We start from the raw sequence: 19,595 nt of genomic DNA, 5'->3' as shown, positions 1-19,595 counted from the left end.
TCTAATTATTCAGGGTTGGAGGGAATGTCAGAGGGAATAGCATGAGGAAGACTGAGGTTAGATGTTGAATGCAAGACCCAAAGTGGAGATGTGACTATACCTGGAAGGGTGGGGACAAGGAAGTTGGGAGAGGCAGGAGTTCATCTGGCATACGTTTTATGCAGCATCCTGTCATATTCCGGGAGAGTTATGGTTATTCCTATAAATTCAAAAACAAGTAAGATGTTTTCCAGTGCATTGTACAGCCCAAGTGAGGTTAGACAAATGCTATACCAGTATAAACAGACATATTCCAGTAGAAAGAAACCTATGGCTAACCTCCTTACTCGTCCTTCTGGCTTGACGGCTCTTAGGACTCTCTCCCTTTTGTGGTAGCTTGGTTTTGATCTAAGCTAATTAACATAGCAGACGTTATTAAAGGCTTGGGAAGGTGGAAGGATTTACACTGTAATATTAACAGCCTGAAATTTAATTTTAGGCATTTTCCTCTTTACAAAGAATCCCCAAGCCTGTATATTAACTCCTCTCCTTCCTTTACCCTTCTTTTTTTTCCCCCCTCTCCTTCTCTCTCAGTAGAAAGTTCCCTTTTATCTTGCAGAACAACTTTTCTGACCTTTACTCCCACCTACAAGTACAACTCTGGGCTTCCTTTTGTATACTTTTGCTGAACTTTTATTATTTTTTTTTAAATTGAACTTTTAAATTATCCCATGTATGTGGTGGGGGGGGGGCGATGGTGATGAAGAAGTTGGCCTTATTTTACATGTTGTAATTAGGGGATAAGAATCACATATTTAGAACATTTTCATAGTTCATAATACATAAGCAAAGCCAATAACTAAGTCCACATAGTTATTCTTTTAGATTATACATTTTCTTTAATGATTTGATTAATATAGTTTCATGGGACTAATAGTGTCTTCTCAGTTGCATGACTTTGTATCAGTAATTCATTCATTCTGCAAATACTTCTTGAGTAATTGCTATGTTCCAGGTACTGTGCGAGACATAGGCAATAATCAACTTAAGACTGAAACAATAACAAGGAGAGGAACAAGGTTCTATGAATGACTGTAAATCCTGAGATTTGACCAAGTTAGGTGGTTGGAAGTCTTCCCCAAAGGATTAACATGTAAGAAGAACAACGTTAAGAGATACTTAACGTTGCTAATCATCAGAGAAATGCAAATCAAAACCACAATGAGATAGTACCTCACGCCTGTCAGAATGGCTATCATCAAAAAGACCACAAATAATAAATGTTGTGAGGATATAGCGTAAAGGAAACCCTACTAGATTGTTGGTGGGAATGTAAATTGGTGCAGCCTCTTTGGAAAACAGTATGGAGGTTCCTCAAAAAACTAAAAATAGAACTACCATATGATCCAGCAATCCCACTTATGGGTATATATCCGAAGAAAATGAAAACGCTAATTCAAAAAGATATATGTACCCCAGTATTCATAACAACATTATTTACAATAGCCAAGATATAGAAGCAACCTAATGAATGGATAAAAATTTGGAATGGAATAATACTCATCCATAAAAAGGAATGAATTTTGCCATTTTCAACAACATGTATAGACCTGAAGGGTACTATGCTTAGTGAAAAAACCAAACAGAGAAAGATAAATGCTTTGTGTTATTACTTATATGTGGAAACTAAAAAATAAGCAAATTAATAAATATAAAAAAAACAGAAACAGTCACAAACCAGTGACTGTTTATAGAGAACAAACCAGTGGTTACCAGTGGAGAGAAGGGAAGGGGAAGGGACGAGGCAAGGGTAGGAGAGTAGGAGGTACAAACACAAACTTATGTATAAAATAAATAAGCTAACAAGTATATATAGTACAGCATGAGAAATATAGTCAATGTTTTACAGTAACTTTAAATGGAGTATAACCTATAAAAATATTGAATCAGTATGTCATACAACAGAAATAATATAATATTGTAAATCAATTATACTTCAATTTTTAAAAATTCATTAAAGTATAATTTGAACTTGAATGAGTGTTAACTAGACAAAATGAGAAATGAACAGTGTCAGTGTTCTTGAAAAAATGAAAAGCATGTGCAAAGAGCCTAAGGATGAAAAAGGGGCCAGACTGACAAAAGAAAGGTATATTTAGAGAAGTAATTATGTATATCTATGGCTGATTCATGTTGAGGTTTGACAGAAAACAGCAAAATTCTGTAAAGCAATTATCCTTCAATAAAAATAAATTAATTTAAAAAAACTAAACAAAAAAGAGTTATATAGAGACTTATAGGCATAATAAAGGGCTTAGAATTTCTTCTAAGCACAGTGAGAAAGATACTGAATATTTCTAACCTGAGGAGTGAAAAAATTTGATTTATTATACAAAAAGTATTCTGTGTCTCTTCTGTGACAAATAGATTGGAGAGGAGGCCGGGAAATCAGTGAGAAAAGCTGTTGTAGTGGTACACATAATGATAGGAACCTGAAATGGGACATGGAAATGGAATGTATCATTGGCAGTGGAAGCCACAGGACTTGATATGTTGGATAAGTGTATGGGCATGTGCTCCTTCAAGGATCACAGCCTTGTTGTGGTGAAGGGACTCTTGTGTAACTCAGTGAAGCTATGAGCTGTGCCCTGCAGGGCCACCCAAGATGGATGGGCCATAGTGAAGAATTCTGTCAAAATATGGTCCACTGTGGAAGGGAATCGCAAACCACTCCAGTATTCTTGCTATAGGAACACCATGAACAGTATAAAAAGGCAAAAAGATATGAAATTGGAAGATGAGTCCCCCAGATCAGAAGGTGTCCAATGTGCTACCAGTGAAAAGCAGAAGGCAGTTACAAATAGCTTCAGAAAGAATGAAGTGGCTGTGTCAAAGCAGAAATGACGTTCAGTTGTGGATGTGTCTGGCAGTGAAAGTAAAGTCTGATGCTGTAAAGAACAATATTGCCTTGAAACCTGGAATGTTAGGTCCATGAACCAAGTTATATTGAATGTGGTCAAGCAGGAGATGGACGAGTAAACACCAGCATCTTAGAAATCAGTGAACTAAGATGGACGGGAATGAGCAAATTTTACTCAGATGACCACTGTATCTACTACTGTGCAAGAATCCCTTAGAAGAAATGAAGTAGCCCTCATAATCAACAAAAAAGTCTGCAGTACTTGGGTGCAGTCTCTAAAATGACAGAACAATAATCCAAGTCTATGCCCCAACCACCAATGCCAAAAAAGTTGAAGTTGACCCTAAGTTCTATGAAGACCTATGAGACCATCTAGAACACCAAAAAAAAAAAAAAAGATGTCCTTTTCATCATAGTGGATTGGAATGCAAAAATAGGAGGTCAAGAGATACCTGGAGAAACAGGCAAGTTTGGCCTTGGAGCTCAAAATAAAGCAATGCAAAGACTAATAGAGTTTTGTCAAGAGAACACACTGGTCATAGCAAACACTCTCTTCCAACAACACGAGAGATGACTCTATACATGGGCATCATGGAAATGGTCAATACTGAAATCAGATTGATTATATTCTTTGTAGCTGAAATTGGAGAAGCTCTATACAGTCAGCAAAAACAAGACCTGGAGCTGACTATGGTTCAGATCATGAGCTCTTTTTTGCAGAATTCAGACTTAAATTTAAGAAAGTAGGGAAGACCACTAGACCATTCAGGTATGACCAAAATCAAATCACTTATGATTATATGGTAGAGGTGATGAATAGAGTCAAGGAATTAGATCTGGTAGACAGAGTGCCTGAAGAGTTATGGAAAGAGGTTCTTAACTTTGAACAGGAGGCAGTGACCAAAACCATCTCAAAGAAAAAGAAATGCACAAAGGCAAAATGTTTGAGGAGGCTTTACAAATTGCTGAGGCAAGAAGAGAAGTGAAAGGCAGGGAGAAAGGGAAGGATATTCCCAACTGAATGCAGATTTCCAGAGAATAGCAAAGAAAGATAAGAAGGCCTTCTTGAGTGAACAATTCAAAGAAATAGAGGAAAACAATAGAATGGGAAAAGCTAGAGACCTTTTCAAGAAAATTGAAGATACCAAGAGAATATTTCATGCAAGGACGGGCTTTGTAAAGGACAGAAATGGCAAAGACCTAACAGAAGCAGAAGAGATTAAGAAGAGGTGACAAGAATACATAGAAGCACCATACAAAAAAATCTTAATGACCCAGATAACCATGATGGTGTGGTCACTCACCTAGAGTGTGAAGTCAAGTGGGCCTTAAGAAGCATTACTTCAAACAAAGCTAGTGCAGGTGATAGAATTCCAGCTGAACTATTTAAAATCCTAAAAGGTGATGCTATTAACATGCTGCACTCAATATGTCTGCAAATTTGGAAAACTCAGCAGTGGCCACAGAACTGGAAAGGTCAGTTTTCATTCCAATCCCTAAGAAAGGCAATGCCAGAGAATGTTCAACCTACCTTACAATTGCACTCATTTTACATGCTAGTAAGGTGATGCTCAAAATCCTTCAAGCTAGGCTTCAGCAGTACTTACCCAAGGACTCTCAGATGTACAAGCTGGTTTTAGAAAAGGCAGATGAACCAGAGATAAAACTGCCAACATTCGTTGGATCATAGAGAAAGCAAGGGAATTCCAAGAAACGTCTATAACTGCTTCATTGACTACTCTAAAGGCTTTGACTGTGTGGATTGCAACAAACTGTGGAGAATTTTTAAAAGATGGGAATACCAGACCGCAAAGAGTCATACATGTCTTAGCAACTGAAAAACAACAACAATGGAAATAGAGGAGATTAGTTAGAAGATAGAAAGAAAAGAGCCAAAGGCTTAGGAGAGAGCTCAAAGGAACTTTCAGAGATGTGAGAAAAGAGGGATGGCCTCATATGTAAGAGGAAAGGGAGAGGTAGAGGTGTAGGAACCAAAGAAGCAGAGGGGATGCTGCTAGAAGGCCAAGAAGACAAGTGATAGTAAGACAGAAAAGTGCCATTGAACCTGAGAGCATGCAGGTTGTTGGTGACCTTGAAAAATATAATTCAGTGGAGTGGTGAAACTGAAGTCAGATCGCAATAGTTTGTAGAGTGAATGAGGGGTGAGATATTGGAAACAATAATGTGGACAGCTCTTAGGAAAATTTGTACTGTGAAAGAGAGTAGAAAAATGAAGGGAGACTTGGAGTCAAGGAAAATAATGGCATTTTTCCATTTAATTTAATGTGGGAGATAGCAGAACAGGTTTGTATGTTGAGACTTATATAGGAGAGAAGAGCTAGATGGTATAAGAGATGAAGGATATAACCAAATGAGAAGTCTTTTAAGGCTAGAAGAAATAGAATCCAGAGGAATTGGACTTTATATTTAATAAAGGCCCATTTAAGGGAGATAGTTACACCAGGGTAACAGAAGGTAAGAAACAAATATTTCTCTACGTCAAAGATTAAAAAATCATACTGAGGAGACACTTCCTCACAGTATATAATGTATAGTTAAGGCATCCTAGTTTGTGTACATGGTGTAACTGTGAGCATATAGATGTTAGCTCGTTGTGAATAAGAACTTGGACACAATCGTAAGAGACAGTTGAAAGAAATGAGCATCTGACCAGGTAGTATGGTGACAAATGGTAAGGCCTAGTTTCCCATACATCTAAAGACTAATAGGACTCAAGAGGCTAGAAAAAATTACATAAGGCAAGAAGGAAAGATACTGATGAACACTTTTTTTCTTATGTTCCTGAAAAAATGGAGATTTACCTTTCTTAATGTATATGTACTAAATACACAGTGCAATGCAACTTTAAATGCATAAATATTCCCAGTGACTCAACTAACAATAACAAAAATGTCAGCACTCTAAATTACCAGCTCTGTAGTTTTTCCAGTCCTCCTGGTTATACAGATAAAATTTTACATAGCTGTGATCATTGTACATGCATCATTTTAAATTCTGCATTTCTTTGCTCATTGTTTTATATTGCCCTTTCCTTATTTCTACATAGTTCTCATATTTGTCATTCTTAATACCAATAAAATATTCCAGTGCACTGATGTACTGAGTCTGCCTAAACAACCCCTCACTGTTGGGCATTTGGGCTGTTTCCAGTTTTTGTCTGGAATATATACCACAGTTGTAAACATCTTTATACAAATAGTTTTTTTTTTTTTATTTCTTTTGAATTACATCCTTGGGCTGTATTCCAAAAAAGCTGAGTTTCTGGATCAGAGTATATGATAATTTTTATGGCTCTTGTATTTGTTGCCAGATTTCTTTTCAGAACAGTTTCACCAGGTTGCAGGGCCGTAATGTATCAGTGTATCTTTTCCCCCACTATCCCACAGCAATGAGTATTATGTTTATTAATGTACTGTATTTTAATTAATGCAAGATTATATGTCATGGTTGTTTAAATTTGAATCCTGTAAACTGTGAAAAGAACCAAACATTTTCGAAAACTTACTGTCGTCTCCTTTTCCCTTATCCCACATTTGCCTAATGACTCAATAACCATTTTGCCTGAGGCGCAGACTAGGTGGGCATTTTAGATGCATTCCTTTCCTTTGTTCACAGACTCCATTTGTTGTTGGAGTCCAGTCACTAAGTCATGTCTGACTCTTTGTGACCCCATGGACTGCAGCATGCCAGGCTCCTCTGTGCTCCATTATCTCCTAGAGTTTGCTCAAATTCATGTCCATTGAGTTGATGATGCTATCTAACCACCTCATTCTCTGCCGCCCCCTTCTCCTTTTGCTTTCAATCTTTCCCAGTATCAGTGTCTTTTCCAATGAGGCTGCTCTTTGGATCAGGTGGCCAAAGTATTGGAGCTTTAGCTTTAGTAACAGTCCTGATGAATATTCAGGGTTGATTTCCTATAGTATTGACTGGTTTGATATCCTTGCTGTCTAAGACTCTGTCAAGAGTCTTCAGCACCACAATTCGAAAGCATCAGTTCTTCAGCTCTCAGCCTTTTTTATGGTCTAACTATCATATCTGTACATGACTACTGGAAAAACCATAGCATTGACTATAGGTACCTTTGTCAGCAAAGTGATATCTCTGCTTTTCTAATATGCTGTGCAGATTTGTCATAGCTTTCCTTGCAAGGAGCAAGTATCATTAGTTAGTTATTAAGTTTTGTTATTTCTGACTTGTTAGTATCACTCATATCCCATCTTTTCATTTTTATTTTAAACCTTATCATTTTTCTTCTTGAACAGATTTCTCCATACCTAGATTTTTAAAAATGCAACATGCGGTCAAGTCACTCTTACTTGAAATTCAAACCCTTTCACATGCACCCCTGGCCTTTAGGGTCCAGTGCCTGCCTTCTTTGCAGCTAGTCAGCAGCTACATACCCTTGCACAACCTGCCCTCAGTACATCAAAAATATATGTCCATCTTAGAAGATGCCATACTTTTTTACCTTTTTAATTTGTATCATTTTCTTTGGAATACCACTCTCTTCCCTCATTTTTCTTCTTTCCAATAGATCTTCTCTCACAACTTGGGGCAGGATTTCTTGTCACCCCCTTCTGTCCTTATACGGTACTTTACTTTTCTGCTATAGTACTTACCAAATTGAGGATAATTTTTATTTACATATCTGCCTCCCCCAACAGACTGTCAACTAGGACCAGAACTCAGTCAATGTTTTATTTATTCTGCAGCTTTCAGAATGCAGGAACAGCTTTAGTTTTTTTAGAACCAAACTAATTTTTAAGTTTAAAACTACTTAGGTATTTACTGGACTATACAGGACTATTTCCCCCAGTTAGGATATGAAAAAGCAGAGATAGAATCTTCATGTTTGTGTCTTCAGGGACTACCATGTTGCCTGGAATATGGGAAGTACTTAATAAAATGCATGTTTTATTATTTTCATTTCCTCATTCAGGAAGTGGCTCTTCCCAGTTATTGATTTTTATCTAAAGGCATGAAGTAGTGTTCTTTAGGGTTTTATCATTTTTCTCTGCTTTTCTTTTTCAAACCTTTATGCATCATGTATGTAATGACAATTTTATCTTAATGTATTGCTTATTACTTTGAAATATGTTTTTATTGTTTCAGAAGTTACTTTTTATGATAGTTGTTCTTGTCTATTTTCATATTGATTGTCTTCTCTCTTTCTTTCCTTATACAATTAGGATAAAGCTTTCAATTTTATCTAGCCTTTTACAAATGTCTTAATTTTCAAGGTTAGGCTCTTTCAACTTATTTGGAGTTTATTGTTGAATCTAGTATAGAATGAGGACTGAGTCTATTTTTGGTGATGTGGCAATGTCAAGAAAAGCAGTTATTCAGTGAAAAGAGGGTCACTAAGGCTTCTTTGGGGGCTTTTAAGTTATAGTGAAATTAGTAGTAAATTATCTCTCAATAAACATTTATTGAACACCTATTTTGTGTTTGATCCTGGCTTAAGTGTTGGGTTTATATTGACGAATAAAACCAAAGTAACTCTTACTCTCTTGGAGCTTAGCAAGACAATAAAAATAGTGGCAGTCACACAGTCATGGAGTCTTTGCAACTCCATGGGTTGTAGCCCTCCAGGCTCCTCTGTCCGTGAAATTTTCCAGGCAAGAATCCTGGAGTGGGTAGCCATATCCTTCTTCGGGGAATCTTCCTGACCCTGGTTCAGTGCAGGGATAGAACCCAGGTCTCCTACATTGCAGGTAGGTCCTTTACTGTCTAAGCCACCAGGGAAGTCCTAAAAAACCGAACCATAGTAAATAAGAAAACAAATAAATTATCCCAAATTGTGTGTAATTCTGTGAATTAAATGGATACCTGGATTTGGAAGACTTATTTAGACAAGGTAATCAGAGACAATTTGTCTGAGGAACAATATATTTAAGCCAAGAATGAAAAAATGAGAAGGAACCAATTGTTCAAAGTGTAAAGTGAAGAAAGTTTTAGTTAGAGGTGGTTGGTCATGTTTGTCAATGTCCTGAGTCAGAAACAAAATTAAGGCATTTGAGCAACAGAAAGATGGGCATTAGAGTGACCAAAAGGAGAGCAGTAGCAGATGAGACTGCATAGACGAGCAAGGATCATATGATTACTGAATCACGTACACCATGGTAAAGAGGTATATTTTATCCTCTGAGCAATGGAAAGCTATTATGGAGCTTTTATAAGGGCAGCAGCACGTACCAGAATCTACTATATTTTGTGTGCCAAATAATGTCCAAAAGTAAGAAATCAAAGGAGCTCAGTAAGGAGGTTTTCACTATGAGGTATATTTAATTAGATTAAGGTAATGGCAGAAGAAATGGAGAGAAGTTAAGATAGACATGCTTTACTGATGGATATCTCAGTAAGATGGAGGTGAGAGAATAGGAGGAATTAACAGAGGATGATTCCCACCTTTTGAACAGTTAGCATCTCTCATTCAAGAGCCATCACATGCAGAAAAGGGACATTTTCAAAAGAAGGATACACCAAAATGAACACATATTCATACTCAGGAAATAATATCTCTGTAGAAACAAAAAGTGATTTTAAACTATATTGGGTGTGCTTCAAGTTGAAGATAGTGATCTGATCACAAGGTCCACTTTCTTCTGGTACCACCATCCCAACTCCTTTTAAAAACTGATAAAGAACAATGCTTATTAACAAACACACGAAAGAGGGATCATGCGCAGGTGAGAGACTTCTGACAGATTTTTCTAAGACAATAAACAGATTAAAGCTTATTGACAGAATAATCCGAGTGAGGAAGTGGCAACCCAGAGAACATGGACTCTCAGAAAAGATGAGAATTTGCCTTGCAGATAGGCTCAGAGTCGAGAGAGGGTGAGGTAAGAAAGAGTCACCAAGCCAAGGGCTTAATGTGAAAATCTGTCTGCAGAGGGACAGACAGACGTGGAGAAGAGGAGGCCGAGTAAACCAGGCACATGGAGTTAACCTTTGGTTAGAATGACTTATGGCAGCATTTCCTTAAATATGCTCTGGAAAATACCAGTCCTGCAAAATAATAGCATTATGTGGAGGGAGGGGGAAGTAAAATTTCCATAGTTAAGTAAGTTTGAGAAATACTGAAATACACAAATGTACTGAAACACTTCCTGGCATCTTTATTACATTAGTTTACATTCTGAATCTCCAAGAAGGGTATTTAGCATGCAGAATTTTAAAAATTTATTTGACCATAGTCTTGTTTTCAGTGAATATCTTGAGAGACTAGTGTTCCACTAATGTGTTTGGATAACGCTGACTTGGAATGTGAGCCCTGCTTTAGGTGAGAGATGGCCATAGAGAAAACAATAACAGAAGAGTTACAATTTGGAGAACTCAGAACTTGGACCACTTCAATAGCCCCATGACTGGTCTATTTCCTTCCATTCCTGTCCTCTGTAACATTCCCTGGTGGCTCAGAGGGTAAAGAATCTGCCTGCAATGCAGGACTCCTGGGTTCAGTCCCTGGGTCAGGAAAAGCCCCTAGAGAATGGAATGGCAACACACTCCAGTATTCTTGCCTGGAGAATTTCATGGACAGAAGAGCCTGGCAGGCACAGTCCATTGGTCACAAAGAGTTGGACTAACCCACTGTCCTCTCCAATCTATTCACCACACAATTGCCAGAAAATGTTTTAAAAACATAATTCCCATGCTGTCAGTCATTTGATAAAGACTCTTTAATGACTATTCATTGCTCTTAGAATAAAACTGCATCTCCTTGCCATACCAACAAGGCTCTATGACAAATGATCTGGCTGCTTCTCAGCTCTTCATTCTTTTCTTCTCCATATTTCCCTTTTTCTTACTACACTCAAGCCTCACTGACCTGGCATGTGTTAAGCTTCTCTCTCTCTCTCTTTTTTTTTTTTCAGCAGGGTGGATAAGATGGGCTTGCACAACATATGCTCTTCTTTCTACCTAAATTATTCTCTCAGCTTGCCACATTACTGATTTCACCTCATCCATCAGAGTCCTTTCTTGAATAGCCTTGCTAAGTGATTCTCTATCAGCACACTGTTAGTTCTCATTATGGCATTTATCACAAAACTGCATATTTATTATTTGTTTCATATAGATTATAAACTTCATGAGAGCAGGAAGTTGTCTGTTGTATTTACTCATGTATATTCAGGACTGGCAAAAAGCCTAGTATAATACTTTGTGGGTGCTCAAATTTGTTGAATGAAGAATGGAAGTTATCCTAACATTCTATAGAGTTGCTGGTAGCATATTCTAACTTGAACCTGGGTTAGAACAGAAAGCTAGACAGGGCCTTTAGCTCCCATGGAGGCCCAGAAAGCTATGGAAAGTATTCTAATTTGGGCAAAGATGATAAAAGCAGAAGAGAATTAGGAAGCAAATAATGGTCTTTTCCATCACAGTAGACCATGTGATATATGCTATAAACTCAATAATCTGCAAACCAGAAATAGGAAAATTGCCTTTTTCTATCCAGAATTTCTATCTTTAGTTGTGTCTAATTACCAAAACTTCTATGAAGTGCCTAATGCTAATTTATAGGCTCCACTTGGACTCAAAGTGGCAAATAGACAATAATGAAAGCAGTATGGGTGGGTAAGGATGGAAAGTTCACTATGTTCCTATACACAAGCTCTCATGACTTTTGTGGGCCCTGGGCATTTCTGACCTCATGGGTCCCTTCCTCCAGAAAAACGTTAACAGCAGCTTTCTGTTTTCCTGTAGTGAGTCAGTGTAGCAGGACTGAAGACGAGGGTGGAAATAGCAGGATGGTAAAGTGCATACCCTCTAGAACCAGATGAGACCCAGATCAGCATCTAGTTAGGTCACCTTGTTGTTGTTGTTCAGTTGCTCGGTTGTGTCCTACTCTTTGCGATCCCATGGACTGCAGCACGCCAGGCTCCCCTGTCCTTCACCATCTCCTGGAGCTTGCTCAAACTCATGTCCATTGAGTCAGTGATGCCATCCAACCATCTGGTCCTCTGTCGTCCCCTTTGCCCCCTGCCTTCAGTCTTTCCCAGCACCAGGGTCTTTTCTGATGAATCAGCTCTTCACATCATGTGGTCAAGTATTGGAGCTTTAGCTTCAGCATAGCCCTTCCAATTAATATTCAGGATTGATTTTCTTTAGGATTGATTGGTTTGATCTCCTTACAGTCCAAGGGACTCTCAAGCGTCTTTTCCTAAATCACAGTTCAAAAGCATCAATTATTTGGTGCTTGGCCTTCTTTATGGTCCAACTCAAGGTCACCTTGAGGAATTCTTTTATCTCTTTAAAACCTCAGTCTCCTCACTGGTAAAATGAGGCAAATGAAATTACCTATTTCTTAGGCATGTTATGAAGTTAAATGAGATAATGAATTTAAACTGCTTAGTGTGGTTCCTGGCACAATTGACACCTAAAGAAATGTCAGCTACAATTGTTAAAAACAAGGGTATTTCAAAGATAAAAAGGCAAGGTTTTTTCCTAACTGACTTTTTGCATATGATTCAATGTAGCCCTCTAAGCAGTTCAAAGAAATGAATTAAGATGAGAACTAGAAAGATTAGCTGCAATAACATGTCATTTTAGTGAGGGTGATCACAGCTCCTGCCTGCAAACCTACTTATACTGAATTCTTGTTCAGAGTGGGAAGTTGCACAGCTGGGGACTGTTTGGTGCACAGAGAAATTATTATTAACAGTTATTCCTAATAACCATTCTATTTTATTTCAACTATGAAAGAGTTATATGACTTAAAATACAAGAGGAGAAAACAATTTATTCCTCTTAGTTCATAAGAAGAGAATTTCCATCTCTGCCTCTAGAGAGAGGCAAGGCCTCCCAGCAGCTGTTCAGTGCTAATTAACAAGGAAGCACTGGCTACTGCAAAGGTCTGCTCCCTAGCTGAGAATTATGTTAATAACATATGCTAATTATGCTAATATTATGCTAATACCTACTTCTAAACTTGCTTTCTTTTCTTTTTCTTTTTTTTTTTTCCTGGACAAAACTTCTTTCTTGATTAGAGAAACAGCCTAATTCCTGACCCAAGCTGAAGGTTAGCAGTTATTACTGTTATGATGAAGGATGTTTCTCTCATCTTCTGTTGTCAGAGAAGTCAGATAAGGAATAGAAAGAATATTGTAGAAGGAGACTGGAGTCCTGGGTCATAGATTAAAATTTAACACATATGGTCTTGGGAAATATTCTTCTTCACTTTCTTTTTTGCATTTCTTTCCTCACTTTCCCATTCTACTTTCCCTTAGAACCTTATTTTTTTCTCTATGAATGGCCTATCCTAATAGGTCATTTTGTAAAAGGTGTGGCCCATAGTCATCCTGTGTTGGAAGTACCTGGAAAGCTTCTTTAAAATGCAGCATGATATTTAGTCCAGAGAAATCCCGATTCCCCTTTACCCAGTTTCTCCCAATAGTGACCTCTCGTGAAACTATAGGATAGTATCACCACTAGGACACTGGCATTGATACAGTAAAGAAACAGACAATTTCCATCACCACAGGAGTATCTCATGTAGCTCTTTCTTTTTTCATGTAGCTCTTTTACCCTACTCATTCTTGCTGTTTCTTAAAACTTCTGCCAACACTTATTTGTTCTCTATTTCTATAATTTTTTAATTTCAAAATGTTATATAAATAGAATAATAAAATACAACCTTTTAGGACTGGATTGCCACTCAGCATAATTTCCTGGATATTCAACCAGTTTGTTGTACGTGTCAATAATTGGTTCCTTTTCATTGCTGGTTAGTATTCCACGATATGGGTGGACTACACTTTGTTTAACCATTCACTCACTGAAGGACATTTAGTCCTATTGTTGTTTATTATGAACAGAGCTGCTATGAGTATCTTTGTTTAAAAATGCAACATGATTCTTAGTCTCCAGCTCAGACCTACCAAACCAGAATGTGTGGGGATAGGACCTAAATGTTGGCATTTTGAACAGGAGATCCAGGGGAGAAATAAATCAGCATTTTATTTGTTCTAGAGCATAATATATAATTAACCTAGTATAGTACTCTTGCCTGGAAAATCCCATGGACGGAGAAGCCTGGTAGGCTGCAGTCCATGAGGTCACTAAGAGTTGGACACGACTGAGCGACTTCACTTTCACTTTTCACTTTCAGGCATTGGAGAAGGAAATGGCAACCCACTCCAGTGTTCTTGCCTGAAGAATCCCAGGGACAGGGGAGCCTGGTGGGCTACCGACTATGGGGTTGCACAGAGTCGGACATGACTAAAGTGACTTAGCAGCAGCAGCTTAATATATAATTAGCCATGGAAATGTAAATGGCTTTGGACTAAATGGAAGATGCATGGTTTGCTATAACTCAAAATGAATAATTTCCTCACAAGCTTTTCCTAGCTTTTGTGTAGAATGGCTCTCACATCTTATTCATGTTAGTTACATAACCAAAGATTCTCTTTGTGAGCAAGGAAAAGAAGGATCAGGCTTCTACACTCTTATTGATGTTTATAGTCATTTAGACATCCACTTCCTCATGAAGGATTTATCCTCTTTCCTGGGAGCAAAATTCAGAAACTAGTTTTTAGGGTTACACTCTGTGGTCCAAAAGTAGAATTCAAACCCCAAAGACCATGAATAAAGATGTGCCTTATTATAAGAGGGAGCTGTGATATGCCCTGGGAGAGAAGGCTCAACAATATTTTAGATACGTCATATGTGCAGGTGGATAACAAAGGAAAGAAACTCTCCCAGATTTGGGGTCCCTTGGGGGAGGAAAGGAACTCTCACAATGTAAGGGGATATTTTGTTCTTTTCCATAGCAGCATATTTGCTCCAGTGGGAAAGATCCCTTCAACCTGCCTGAAAGGTCTACCTGGCATTAGCCAATTTCCTTAGGTAGAGGTCCCTGCCCCTTGCTTCTCTTGTCCCTTTTTGCATGACTGGATATCAGCATGAGGGCAGACACCTTCTGTTCTCTGAAATAATCATCCAGGATTCCTGCTTTCATAATTCAGATATGGAGACATCCAACCTTGGAAAACCCAAGATGTTCCCTTTTTGTCATTATTCACATCCTAGGTCGTCTTTTACTTGTTCATTCATAGACCTAAATCTAGGGATTAGAATGGAAGTGGATGGTTGAAAATCCTTGGATAATACTGGACCCTAAAAGGAATTTCACTTTCCCAGTGGTATTTCACTCCTGACAGCACTAGTCTCTGTGCATGTTATTCCACCTCTAATATTACTATTGCTGAGCATTCTGCAGCTGTGTTGAAGTTATTCATTTATGTGGTTTGGGCCAGTTTCTGAGAAACAGGCAAAACTAGGGAGCAGAGGAATCCATCAATGTTAGATTTAAACACAGAAATTTATAATCTTTTTGGACTTGTCGTCTTGCTCATTGCCAGTATAGATATAAAAACAGAGTATGGAAATGATACAGATACACAGTAGATATAAAAAAATTCTAATTTTCAGAGGGGGAACATGGGGCTAAGAAGAAGTCAACAATTCTTCTATTCTGTGGAGTTTTATCTAATCAGTTTCCTTTTAAGTGTTCTTTCTGTGCTTGGTTTTTGTTTTTCTAGATTTTTAAGAAATCATTCAAAGAGTTCTGAAAGCAGAAAATTTGTTCCATTTTAGGTGAATTTTCTATACTTCTCAAAAAACAGAAGTGTGTTTAGTGATCCTGGTTGTTGTTGTTCAGTTGCTAAGTCATGTCCGACTCTGTGACCCATGGACTGCAACACATCAGGCTTCCCTCTCCTTCACTATCTCCTGAAGTTTGCTCAAATTCATGTCCATTGAGTCGGTGATGCCATCCAACCGTCTCATCCTCTGTCACCCCCTTCTTCTCATGCCTTCATTCTTTCCTAACATCAAGGTCTTTTCCAATAAGTCAGTGCTTTGCATCAGGTGGCCAAAGTATTGGATCTTCAGCTTTAGATCAGTCCTTCAAATGAATATTATGCTTGATTTCCTTGAGGATTGACTGGTTTGATCTCCTTGCTGTAAAAGGGACTCTCAAGAGTCTTCTCCAGCATCACAATTCAAAAGCATCAATTCTTTGGTGCTCAGCCTTCTTTATAGGCCAACTCTCATATTTGTATATGACTACTGGAAAACCACAGCTTTGACTACAGGGACCCTTGTCAGCAAAGTGATGTCTCTGCTTTTTAATATGCTGTCTAGGTTTGTTATAGCTTTTCTTCCAAGGAGCAAGTGTCTTTTAATTTTATGGCTGGAGTAACCATCTGCAGCAATTTTGGAGCCCAAGGAAATAAAATCTGTCATGTGACGAATAGATTCAAGGGATTAGATCTCAAGACAGAGTGCCTAAACAACTATGGACAGATGGTTCTAATATTGTACAGGAGGTGGTGACCAAAACCATCCCCAAGAAAAAAGTCATCCTGGTAGTAGTATTTGGAAATGCATATTTTGTTTGACATTATTTCTGAATTAGATTCTTCTTCCTCAGAATAAGTGTAGAAATGCTCCCATGTTTTAGAAGTTGTTCTCATTAATTTACTAAGAAAGAAAAAGGAAGAATGTAGTTTACAAAAATTTTCATGTGAACAAATATTTAATAATGTTTTTCCCTCAACTTTCCTACTGCTTAAATGTGCTACCAAAGTTAAAATAATAATATTGGTCTAAACATATTAAATTGTGATGGTCATATTTTTAAAATATTATATTGAAACAAAACTATATTTTAATATTTTGATTTATTTTACAAAATAAGACCTTAAGTAAGGATCTAACTTTACTTTTTTTCCAAATAGTCACAAATCACATGACACCATTAAAAATATGCTTCAATTTTTCACATACTAAATTCTTTTCCATGTAATAGATTCTTATATATAAATTTTTATAAAAATCCCCTTCTGTTCCATAGATATCCTTACTAATTCCTGATCTCTTTACTAATTCTTAAGATCTCCTGACTAACTCCTAGGAATGTTTTAATAATTGCAGGTTTTATGGTGTATTTTAATATGTGGTAGATCAAATAAATATCCCTTTGGTATTCCAATTTTTCTTCAGAACATTCTTGGCTTCTTTCAGATTAATGTTAGAATGATTTTGCAAAGTTTCAAAAATATCTGGTGGGATTTTTTTTTTTAATTAGAATTTCATCAAAAAAAAAAAAAAAAAGAATTTCATCAAACCCGTAAATTAGGTTAGGAAGAATAAGTTGATTTTCCCAGTCCAGGTCATGGTAGGTCTTTTCCTACACTCAATTTAAAAATATTTCTCTGTAAACTATATAACATTACATATATGGATCCAGTGTATTTTGTATTTAATTATAGATTTTCTTTGAGGATAAGGTAGGAGTGTGGGGAGAGAACTTTTGCATTACTTTAAATGCTCCTGATGCTAATGCTAGTTTTCCCGTTCTTTTTGTAGTATAACTTTTGATAATGGAAGGTTATTTAAAGACTTAATTATCAACCTTTAGCAGAACAAACTATCCAAAGCATATGAGGAACTCCAGATCATAGTATCATAAAAGACAAGTTTCCAGTTTCTAAGACACCAAATTTGATGTGTTCTTAATTGCCTGTCCAGAACCTTTTAGCCATAAAGGGCATTTTACCCCTAATTTTCTTGTGAATGTATAACTGTTATCATCAGTGACCATTTGCTTCAAGTTCTTTGTGGCATTTTCAGAAGAATTGGAATACATTCAGCAACGCCAGCATTAAAGTCTATCCCAGTATTGCCCGTCTTAGGCAATGGCATTACTGCAGTTAAAACTTCAGAATTCTCTCTCACACTCTGTCTTACACCCTTTCCTCACTTAAACTCACCCTTGCCAAACCCTCTTGGATGCACCAACAGTGTTTTTTCAATTGTGTCTTTATTCATTCCCAAATTTCAAAGCCTCCCATAACTCTGTAGTCATCTCCCACCAATTTATCCACACCACTACTTTTCACCTTTACTGTAGCCGAAGTGATCTTCTTAAAACTCATGTTTGAGCCTGATACACCCTCACTTGCTTAAGCACAGGATAAATCCAACAGGCAGGAGGAGCTAGCTGTATTTTACAGTATTGTGTTGGGTGCTAATAATACACAGATAAATAAGATGTCAACTTGTACCAGGATGTTAAGGAATGAATAAAGGCCAGATGTGTCAGCATCATGGACCAGTTATCTGACCAGTCTGTCAGATAACTTCCTACCTGTCCTCTGACATCCACATATCCTGGACTCCTGAGAAAATACTCACCTTGACTCTATCTGGCTTTACTCAAGCTGTTCCTATGCCTGACCTGCTTTTTAGGGCAAAACCCTACCCTTCTTTCAATATGAGATTCAACGTCTTGTGAGATATGAAGCTTTACTCAGTGCTTATCCCTCTCTTAACACCATAGAAGGTAGAGCTAGCTACTCCCTTGACCGCTCTCCCCCAGCAGTTAGTTCACACCAGTAGCGCAGCACAAAGGCACTGCTAGCTTATTTGTCTCGTTGTCTGTCTTTTCAGCTTTACTGTGGTTGTTGCATAGCAGAGGCTCTGACTCAGTCACCTTTCGACACTTTTGCTCCAGTACATTCCTTGCCTTACAGATAACACTGAAATGCTCAAGTCTGTGAGAGGAAGTCAACAAGCAAATGAGGTGCTGAAGCCTTTTTACTTTTTAAAAAAATATAGGGTAGTGCTTTCTCAAGGCAAAAATTCAACTTTTTTTTTTTTTTTTGGCATTTTAGAGTTGTTATGTACTTCTTGGCCTTAGTGAAAACAGCTTGAAAACAACATATCATTTGGAATCAGAAAAACTGAATTTAGTCTGCATTACGATATGAATTTGAACAAGTCATATAACCTCTATGTGACTTAGCCACCTCCACTATATTATTAGAAATATCTGCCTACCAGGGCTGTTTTGAGGGTTATGTGAAATTATACACATAGAAAACTAAAAAAAATTTTAATGAGAAAGCACTATAAATGTCAGTGTAATTTTCATTATGATCATTTTTGTATGTAAATAGAGATGATTTTACTTTTCAGAGATTTTAGAAATAATTTCGTAAGAGTAAAGCCCATGTAAACACACACACACGCAGGGCTGGCCAAAGGGTTTATTTAGCTTTTCTATAACACCTTATGGAAAAACCCAAACAAACATTTTTGCCAACCAAATACTTAATGACACATGTCTAAGTTTGTCTAGGCTTTCTAATTTCTGAAATATCCTGGGAAGGGGGTACTCAATTTCATTTTCCCTTCTTAATTTTTGGGTATTCCTACTTGGTCTCTGCAGCTTAGAGTGCATATGTGACAGGGATAGTATTTTGGATCCTAATCTGTTTTCCCCTCTCCCTGGACTTTTCCATTTTCCTCCTCTCTATTCAAGCAGATAGCTGATTGTGTACTTATTGGCTCCGGGGTGGGACATGAAAAGATGGAGAAGAGAATGTACAAGCCTTTCTGGCTTTTGAATTTTTAAGAAAGAATTCTGGGCATAGAACTTGAAATAGTGAGGAGAGTGGAGCTACTCTCCCAGATTCAAGCGATTTTTCTGGGCTAGAGATGGAGAAGAAAAAAAGAAATCCATGGGCTCCAAAAGCAGAGGCTACCTGTGTCCTGCTCCTAGAAGGGGTGGCATGAGTCCATAAAAAAGAGCTGCCTAGGGTGTCTAGAAATACTACTTCTCTAGGCAGTTGGGCTTCCCAGGTGGCAAGTGGTTAAGAATCTA

The 19,595-nt window shown here is 37.6% G+C and overlaps 1 protein-coding gene across 1 annotated transcript in view; it reads left to right on the top strand.

The window, feature by feature from the left end:
- Window positions 1–19,595, top strand: part of HPSE2 (heparanase 2 (inactive)) — a 702,164-nt gene that overhangs the window by 441,715 nt on the left and 240,854 nt on the right. The window lies entirely within an intron of this gene.

Source organism: Oryx dammah, unplaced genomic scaffold, assembly GCF_014754425.2.
Source record: "Oryx dammah isolate SB20612 unplaced genomic scaffold, SCBI_Odam_1.1 HiC_scaffold_14, whole genome shotgun sequence".
Lineage (NCBI taxonomy): Eukaryota > Metazoa > Chordata > Mammalia > Artiodactyla > Bovidae > Oryx > Oryx dammah.
The sequence above is the reverse complement of the archived record's forward strand: the minus strand, read 5'-3'. Positions and strand labels throughout refer to the sequence as shown.